The sequence below is a fragment of the Eubalaena glacialis genome, chromosome 2, assembly GCF_028564815.1.
Source record: "Eubalaena glacialis isolate mEubGla1 chromosome 2, mEubGla1.1.hap2.+ XY, whole genome shotgun sequence".
In the NCBI taxonomy this organism is placed as follows: Eukaryota; Metazoa; Chordata; class Mammalia; order Artiodactyla; family Balaenidae; genus Eubalaena; species Eubalaena glacialis.
The window spans coordinates 190,811,320-190,820,174 of record NC_083717.1 but is presented as its reverse complement, the minus strand read 5'-3'; positions in this window follow the sequence as shown (position 1 = coordinate 190,820,174).

The following is an 8,855-nucleotide window of genomic DNA, read 5'->3' as shown; positions in this document are numbered from 1 at the left end:
GTGTATCATAGAGGAAGAGGTCTCAGTCCCACCCCGACACTGGAGTCAGAGGAGCGAGCATGGTGGTGGTCTGCATGACCTGGGCCAGCTACGGGGTACCTCCAGACCCTCGGTTTCCTCATCTACAAAATGGGGCTAATGGAGGCGTGAGGATTAAGGGAGTAAAGCTCACAAACATGCTGAGCACGGTCTCAGCCAGGAGGCAAGCGCTTCTCCGTGTCTCTTGTGACCCGGTGATGGGAAGCCTGGTCCCCGCCCATCCTCCAGCTGGGCAGGGCAGGCGACGTGTGCTAGGAGCTCTCTGGAAGTACTGAGGTGGGCAGGCTCAGGGGACACTAGCTGAGGCCAGACTCGGCCTCCCGGAGGAGGGGAGGTCTGAGTGGAGCTCTGAAGGGCGAATGGACCTGTCCCTCTGAGGTTAGACCTAGCCCAACCTAAGTGGTCCTAGAGGGCTTCCTGGAGGAAGCCTTGCTTGCCAAAGGAGTGTCTTCATGTCTGCCCACCCCCACTTCTGCCCAGCCTCCTGCAGTCAATCCTGGACACGCTGAGTCTCCACAGCTACCAGCCTGGACTCTCCTTCCAACTGCTGAGCCAGAAGCCCCCGCCCGCCTGCAGAGGAGGGCAGGAGAGAGGGCCCAGCTTCCGCTCCAGGAGGGGGTCAGCTCTCCTGTGCCTTCACACCCTGTTGAATCCCCAGCATCAGCCTGTGATGTCAGGCTTGTCTGCAGCTTCCAGGGACAGGAGGGCGGGAAGGGGCCGGCTGGTGACCCCGGGCAGGGTGTCCTCAGACACGTCACAGGCTCTGTTAACCCAGGGGTGTTCCCCCTGACCCCCAGGTCCCAGGCAGCAGCTCCTTCCCCAGCGAGGTTCCTCTGGCCTCTCTCTCACTTCTCTTTCCTCTGAAAGAAACCAGGCAATTGCTAAAGCCCAGGGTCCCCCACTCCCGCCCATGCTGCGATGGCTAAACGTTACCAAAAACTCGGGAGGAGGGGTTGGGAGAGGTGTAGGGTTTGTATGGATTTTTTGACATTTTATTTTCTCCCTGATTTGAATTTTTACTTGTTTTATTTGCAATGAATACTATATTAACATGGTACAAAGTAAAAAATGCAAACGGAACCCAGGCTATGCTGCGAAGAGAAAAACCGGGTCCCCGCCTCCTCCCAGCCGTGCACCCCTCCCGGCTCCTGGAGGACCTCCCGGCACGTCCCAGGCGAGTCCCGGCACGCGGGAACATCCACGCTCCCGCAAAGCACGGCCCAGGTACTGACCGTTCTGTTCTTTGCTTTCTTCAGTTGACAATTACCTTGGAGATTGTAGCAGTTTCCCAGGGCTGCCATAACAACGGCCCACAGATTGTGTGGCTAAAACAACAGACATTTATTCTCTTAAGTTCTGGAGGCCAGAAGTGTGAAATTCAGGTGTCAGCAGTGTTGCTTCCTTCTGGAGGTTCTGAGGGAGAATCTTTCCTGGCCTCTTCCAGCACCTGGTGGCCAGCAATCCTTGGCTTGTAAGCACATTGCTCCAGTGTCTGCCTCCATCTTCATGTGCCCTTTTCCCCTGTGGGTTTCCGTCTTCTCTCCCCAGCCCCACCCCAGAACCGCGCGGCTTGCAGGATCTTAGTTCCCCAACCAGGGATTGAATGCGGGCCCCCGGCAGTGAAAGCGGGCATCCTAACCACTGGACGGCCAGGGAATTCCCTGTCTTCTCTTTTTATAAGGACACCAGGCGTTGGCTTAAGGGCCCACCTAACTCCTGGATGACCTAACTAATAACACCTGCAAAGACCGTTTCCAAATAAGGTCACATTCACAGGCACCTGGGGTGAGGACCTCAACATGTCTGTTCAGGGGACTCAATTCAACCCACAACAGACATCTTTCCTTATCAGTGTGTTCCAATTGGCCATGTTTTTGTTAACAGTTGCCTGGCCTTTCATCGGGTGACCGTTCCTTACTCTATTCTTTCAGCTACGCTTGGGACGGTAACTAGGCAGAGACAGCTGAACAGTCTTGGAAGAGGGGCAACAGCTGACCAGGCCGCAGAGGGACAGGGGCTGGAGCTGAGGGGGCAGATTTAGCCAAGGCCTGGGAGGGTGGACGGGAAGGAAGGGCGGACGGGAAGGAAGGGCGGCGTGGCAGACGCGCCCACGTGCCTAGAATCCCAGTTTGTTCTGTGCTTCAGTGTGTCCAGAAAAAAACCACCTTTCCAGACTCCCTTGCAGCTAGAGGTGGCCATGGGTCCCAGATCCTGCCAGTGAGATGAAAGCTGTGGCTGGGGCTTCTGAGAAAGCTTTGTGAAAGGGACACATGCGGCTGTGACACATCCCTTGCCCTCTGACCCTGCCCCCTTTTACTGATGAAATGGGGACAGGATGCCTGCAGGTGCAGTGGGGATAGAGCCGGCCCCGTGGCCTTGGTGGGCCACCGAACCAGCCTGGCCTGGGGAAGGCCAGTCACACACTCTTCCTTGGTTTCTCTGTCGTTTGTAGCCAAATGCATCACAACCCGGTAAGGAGCTGGCAGGTTTTGCCCGGGGTGGGGGGTGATCTGGGTCATGCCTTAAAGACCCCCTAGGAGGCTGTGAGGTGAGTGGGCTACACTGGGCAAGAGGAGGCAAGCCTGGGTGGGGGCATCTGAGCCAAAGGGCAGTTCCAGGCTGGGAAGGGAGGGTGCCAGCGGCAGGTGGGCGTGGCCACTGGGGAATGAAGGGAGACAGGTGAAGCCCCCATGCAGTTTGAGGGAAACCCCAAGTCAACCCACCAAACCGTCTTCCCCGATTTCTGCAGCACGGGAGGCCGGCTGTGGGGAAGTGCATCCTCCTCCCCGTGCCCCCTCACGCCTCTCTCCTTTTCCTTTTTTATCCCTTTGGGCCCCAGGCACAGGGAGTGGACAAAGCATGCCCCTCCTCCTGACATTGTCCTCACTGGCCCGACCTGGCCCGCCTTCACTTATTTAATCATTTCTCCTGGTCAAAAGCCCCTCGCCCCACACAGAGCCGGGGCCTTCATGGCTCCCCCATAGGGGGCGGGTTCTTGTGACTGCAGGAACAACGGATCAGCCCTTTGTACACACCCCCCCCCCTTTAATGCTCCCAAGAGCCCAACAGAGGACACCAGTGGAGGGGGGGGCCCTGTCCAGGGTCACAAGGCCAGAGCCGCAGGTCCTATGGGCCCACAGCCCTCACGGCGACCGGCCGTCCTCCACCCACCGGCGGGAGCTTCACAAGAGCCAGGATCGGCCTGGGCTCCCACCCTACCCGCCCCACCGACTCCTGGTGGCCGACTCGTCAAGTTCTGCGGTTGGAGTGGCAGTTCAAGTAGCAGAGGAGCCCGGGACAGGCCAGCACCCACTCTGTGTGAGCCTTGGTCTCAACTCCCTTGCTGCGTTGGTGCCCAGACCCTGACCTCATGGCACCCACCCGGGCTCCCTGGGGGAGGCAGCGTCCACTGTGACCAGGGCACACTAGCTAAGGCTGCTGGGAGCTGAGCCTATGCAGAGGGAGGGAAGGCCAGGACGCAGGAGAGAGTGAAGCCGGGACATGGGGTTGAGTGGCCGAATGGCGACAGGTGATCTGCTGGCAGCCTGCAGGCTGAGAGGCAGGAGTGGCAGAGAGCAGGACGCCCAGGGACAGACTGGAGGGGGTGGGTGTCAGTGAAGACAAGGCAATTTGGGGGCAGCCATGGCAGTGGCATTCAGGGGCGGGGTCATCAGGAGGAAGAAGCCAAGGAACAGACAGGCCAGACGGGGGTGGACCATCCTAGGACAGATGCTGAGGTCACCAGGGGTGGTGGGGAGCAGGTGACCTGGCACTAGAATGGGGTGACTGCAGCAGAGCGGGTGTCAGAGTCGGGGGGGGAAAGGGACGATGAGGAGCCCAGCCCCCTGGCCCACGGAAGGAGGGTGAGGGAGACAAAGCAGCGCTGGCCTGGGGGGCTCCCACGCCCCCCTCACTGAAGCCTCAGCGTCTCCCACCCTCCCGATACAGGTCCTGACTTCAGCCAAGGTGCCCAGGCCTCCTGGGGCCGCTGCTCCCCCTGCCCCACCCTCCACGGGCAGGCACCACCCTCTCCCTGGTCTGGGCGTGTGCCAGGAGCCCTCCCAGCCCCAGGCCTTGCTCAGGTGACCCCCCCGACGCCCCCCCCCCCCGCCCTCCCGGCCTCTTCTGGGGCCAGCCCAGCGCCCACTCCCCTCCTCCCTTTGGTCCCTGGTGGGCAGGTGCCTCCCCCTCCTGGACTCTCCGAGGCTGGCCCCTGGTCCCCCTGCCGCCCCTCCTCACGGTGGAGCAGGCCTCCCATCTTCCGTCGAGGAAGACGAAGCTCCCGAGGCCCAAGGTCAACAGGCCCAAGGTCATGTGCCCTTCGTGTTGGTTGAATGCCAAGGCCTTTCCAACCACCGTGTCCCCTCCCCCTGCCCTGGGTTGGGGTCCACCTGCAGGCCCGGGGCTCAGCTGCAGGCTGCACTGAGGGGGCGCTGGAGGGTGAGTGAGCCCCCTCACCCCCGGCAGGGTGTCCGCGGCGGGCACGGGGGGCCGTGGGGTGCCGAGGCGGAGGGCCCCTAAGCTCCCCACGGCGCTCGGGCTCCCGAAACGGCCAGGCGTCTCCAGGGGAGCTGGCTTTCGGGGTCCTGGCACCTCGACGCCGCGCACGTGCGCACCTGTCCCCACCAGCCCGGACGCGACCCCCGCCCCACCCGCGGGGGTGGCCAGAGCCCAGCGCCCCCCCCCCCCCCTCCACGGCCGGGCTGCTCCGAAGCCGGAGGCGTGAGTCAGCGTGGGACCTGGGACCAGAGCCTGAACTCGCCACGGCAGAGCCTGGGGTGCGGGGGAGTGGTGGGCAGAGCTGGAGAGGGGCTCTGGCCACCAGCTCCGGGGACACTCGGGGGATCCGGTACATAAGCAACACGTTGCAGAAGGCGATGGAAGAGAGGCGGCTTGGACCAGGTCGTTTCCGGCCAGGCAGGCACACCCTTCCTCGGGAGGCCTCCTGCCCTGAGGCTGCCCTCCCTCCCCAGCCCCTTCCTCTCTTTTCTTTCACAGCACTCCCCATACTTATCTTTTATCATCTCCTGCCGTCTCCTCTACTAGATGTAATCCTAGTGCGGTTCCATCAGCACCTGAAACAGGGCGTGACACATCATTGGTGCTCAGCTGAATGAATAAACCTGGCAATTCAAGGACAGGGAAGCTTTGGAAATGAGAAACTGCAAGAGGGAGGCGAGAGGCTGGAAAAGTAGGTCGGGGCTGGGGCTTAAGGTTTTACCGGGTACAAGCAGGGAGTCACTGGAGGTTCTGGTGCGGTGACAACTCCCACGCTGGAGCCTGGCACGGCAGTGATGGCAGGCCGGAGAGGAGCAGCTGGGGCCAGATCTAGGAGCTGAAAAACTGCTGGCAGTGGGAGTGCCCGGAGAGCCAGAGATCCAAGACCAGGAGATGCTCTCTTCTAAGAGCCAGAGAGGCTGCCGAGCTGGGAGCCCAGAGGCCACGGCGTCCGCCACAGACGGGCACCAGGGCTTCTTTGAAAGGGGGTTGGACATGAACTCAGGGTTCTGGGGCAAAGAGTGCCGCTGGGAGCCAGGTAGCCTGGGTTTTGACTTGCGGCTGCCCGAACCTTCACCAGTGCCCCTCATTCATGGCATGGGGTGATCTGTGGAATTCCTCCAAGGGCAGTTTGGAGGAATAACTGAAATGGTGTTCACAATGCCAGGCACGGTCCTGGGCACAGCTCTCAACAAATGGTATTTTCGCCGGGTGGAGGTACGGGCACGTGCAAAGGAGGGACGTTGGTCTCACTGTTATCTGGGGGTGCCCACAGAAAGCAACGCCAAAGCCCTCAACAATCCGAGGTCCTTCCCATCTCAAATCTGAAGACGCGCGCGCAGTTTTTCACCACGGCTGCTCCCCGGCTCAGCCTGACCTTGCCCTTCACTCGGCAGTCTGGGCCTCATGCGGGCCTGGACGTGCCCCCTCAGCCACATTCTGTCAGCAGCCCCTCCATCATTAACAAAGAGGAGGTAAAGTCACATGAATTAAGGGGTAATAATAAACCTCGATCTGCAGTACATCAGTCACAGGAGCCTAGCTGGGTGAGGGTGGGGAGTATTTCATTCCCCAGCCCCTAAATCCTATCTAGCTCTCAACATATTTACCAAGTGTTAAAGAGTCTATCCCAGTTTTAGTAAGCTTTTCTTTTTGGCACAGAAGCTTCCAGAACTAACACTGAGTGAGGGTCATGGACCCAAGTGCATGAGAATTTCATTTGGCTGTGCTTTCTAAAAAGTGGGTGAAGGGACTTCCCTGGCGGTCCAGTGGTTAAGACTCCACGCTTCCACTGCAGGGGGCACAGGTTCAATCCCTGGTCTGGGAACTAGGATCCCACATGCCACATGGCCAAAAAAAACCCAAAAAAAGAAAAACGACAAATTATAATAATGTTGCTGTTTACTAAGGCCTGAAACCATGCTCTGGGTCTTAAAGGTTCTGAATTCTTAAAAAAAAAAGAAAAGAAAAGTGGGTGAGGTTCTCATTTAAACTCCTCCTGGCCCATTAGTCCATCTTGGAGCTGAGGTTATGTTATGAAAGCATTTCTTAACACAAGAAAGATTGAATCCTAGGCATTCCCATTCCTGTGCCAGAAGGAAACCCACAAGGATCTGCCCTGGGCAGCTGAGGCAGCTGTCAGACCAAGCGGGAGCTTACGGCCAGTTGTACTGTGTGATGAAACTCAGGAAAAGAGGTGGCTTAGAGACTGAGGAACAAACAAGAACCACAGGCATTAAAAAGCTTAACAATATTATGCGTTTATTATATTTTATAGAGCCATGTTACACATGCTTGGTGCTTCAAACTGAGTTATTGTTAAATGTTTTTCTGGATGCAAAGCCATTTGATGCTTGATGCGGATGCCTTAAATACTATAATATTTCTGCATCTATGACCTATGAGCTAAGGAAAAACCAAGGACAATTCCAGAAATGGCAAAGAACATTTAAGAAAAAGATGTACATGAGACGCAATGCTAAGTCCTTGAACCAGGGCCTACAGAAGTTACCAGAAAGTGAATAAAAACAGAATTGTTCTATGAAAATAGTTTAACCAATCACCATCTGTAGATAACAGAGCCTCATACCAGTTTTGGATGTTGTAGAAAAAAGGTTATTGTTTGGTACTGATGCCCTTTCCCCCTCCATGCTGTATGCAGACACCGTGCAGCCCCCAGATAAAGCAGCAAACAGAATACAGCACAGCAACTGGCCCCCTCCCTATGACATCCCAAGGCTGTTTCTTACGGCGTCTGAGCGCCTTTAACGAAAAGCAGTCAATTTGATCAAACCTGCCACTTTGTGGAAAACCAATCATCGCGCTTTAGATGAATGTGATGCCACCACACTCACCTTCCTCTGCAGACTCCCCGAATGCTGGCTGAAAACCTGGGGGCCCGGGTGACCAACCTGTGGGAATTTTGATTTGCCTGCTGACCTAACGCCAACGTTCTATTTCAACATTCCCTTCCGGTTTTTCTAATGGGAGCGCATGAAGTGTGCCAACCGCACGCCGCACGCCCCTCCCATCAGGTCTCCGTCCAGCCCCAGCTCCAGCAAACATCCTCTCCGGCCCTCCGGAGACCACTCGGGCATGAGCACAGACACCGGAAGCCTTTCGCAGGACACGCCCACTCGTGGAGGGCCCGCCCCTCCTGCCTGCGGGCGCGGCTCAGAAGGGCCCGCACTTACAGGCCTTCAGGCAACCGGGGAACCCGAGCACAGTCCGCACAGTCCGGGCAGTGACAGTCAAGGCCCATAAAGGTCAGGAAGCTGGGGTGCAGGAGACCTGGCCAGCCACGCAGTCAAGTGCTTCTGCGCAGGCGCGAGGGACCCCGAGGGCACCCTCTGTAAAGTGGAAGAGCGGACTGTGGGGCGCGTGCCCTCGGCTGTGAGGAAGCACAGCTTGGGGGGTCGCGCCTCCTCCTCAACCTCTTGGGGTCAAAGATAGGGTGGAACACACCTGCCTGGACCTGCCGCGTCTGAGCTCTGACGAGGTGCTGCGCTTGCACCGATGCCAACGGGAGCCAGGACAAGGGGCTCTGCAGTCAGACAGGTGCCCGGGAGGCCAGGGTCGAGGCCACCCAGTGGCAGGCATGGGGCAGCGGGGGGGCAGGGGGAGGAAGCCTCGCGGCGCGGCCCCGGCGTCCCGCGGACGCCCACGAACCGCTTCAGCTCTCGCCACTGCTCTGACCTCTGGGGTCCTTGCTTCTGCTGGTGGTCAGATGTCAAGACTATAGAAGGAAGTGAGGACTAACAACGTGGCCTTACAAGCATGCTGATCCCAAATCAGAGGAATCAGACACAAGAAGTGATCCATGTTCTCTGCCTGTAGTTGCGCGGGTGGATTATCAGGGTTCCAACTCAAAAACGTAGAGAGGCCAGGGCTTCCTGCGCCACAGACACTGATCCTGAGGTTAAGTACAGTAGGTAAGTCTGGCTAAGCAGCGCCGGCAGCAGTGAACCTCCTTAAAGCGCTTCAACAGCTGCTCAGGCAGAGCCGCGGGTCTCGCTAGGCGCCCTTCTGAATGAAGGGTCTCATAGATCGTGAAGAAACAAACCAGAACTCGGCGACACCATCAGGAGTCCAGGGTACTATCCAACGGGTCTCACTTTACTCAAATTTAGCAAAATAATCGACATTTAAAAGAATGTACATGAAAACCAAATTAAAAAAAAAAAAACCCACAAAAACAACTTTGATTTTCCTCAAATCCGCAGGCCTTGAATCTAGGCACACAGCACACAAACACCATATGAAACCAACAGAGAGCTCAATGTCACCTTGGAAAATAAATGTCACTCTGGGGTGACAGT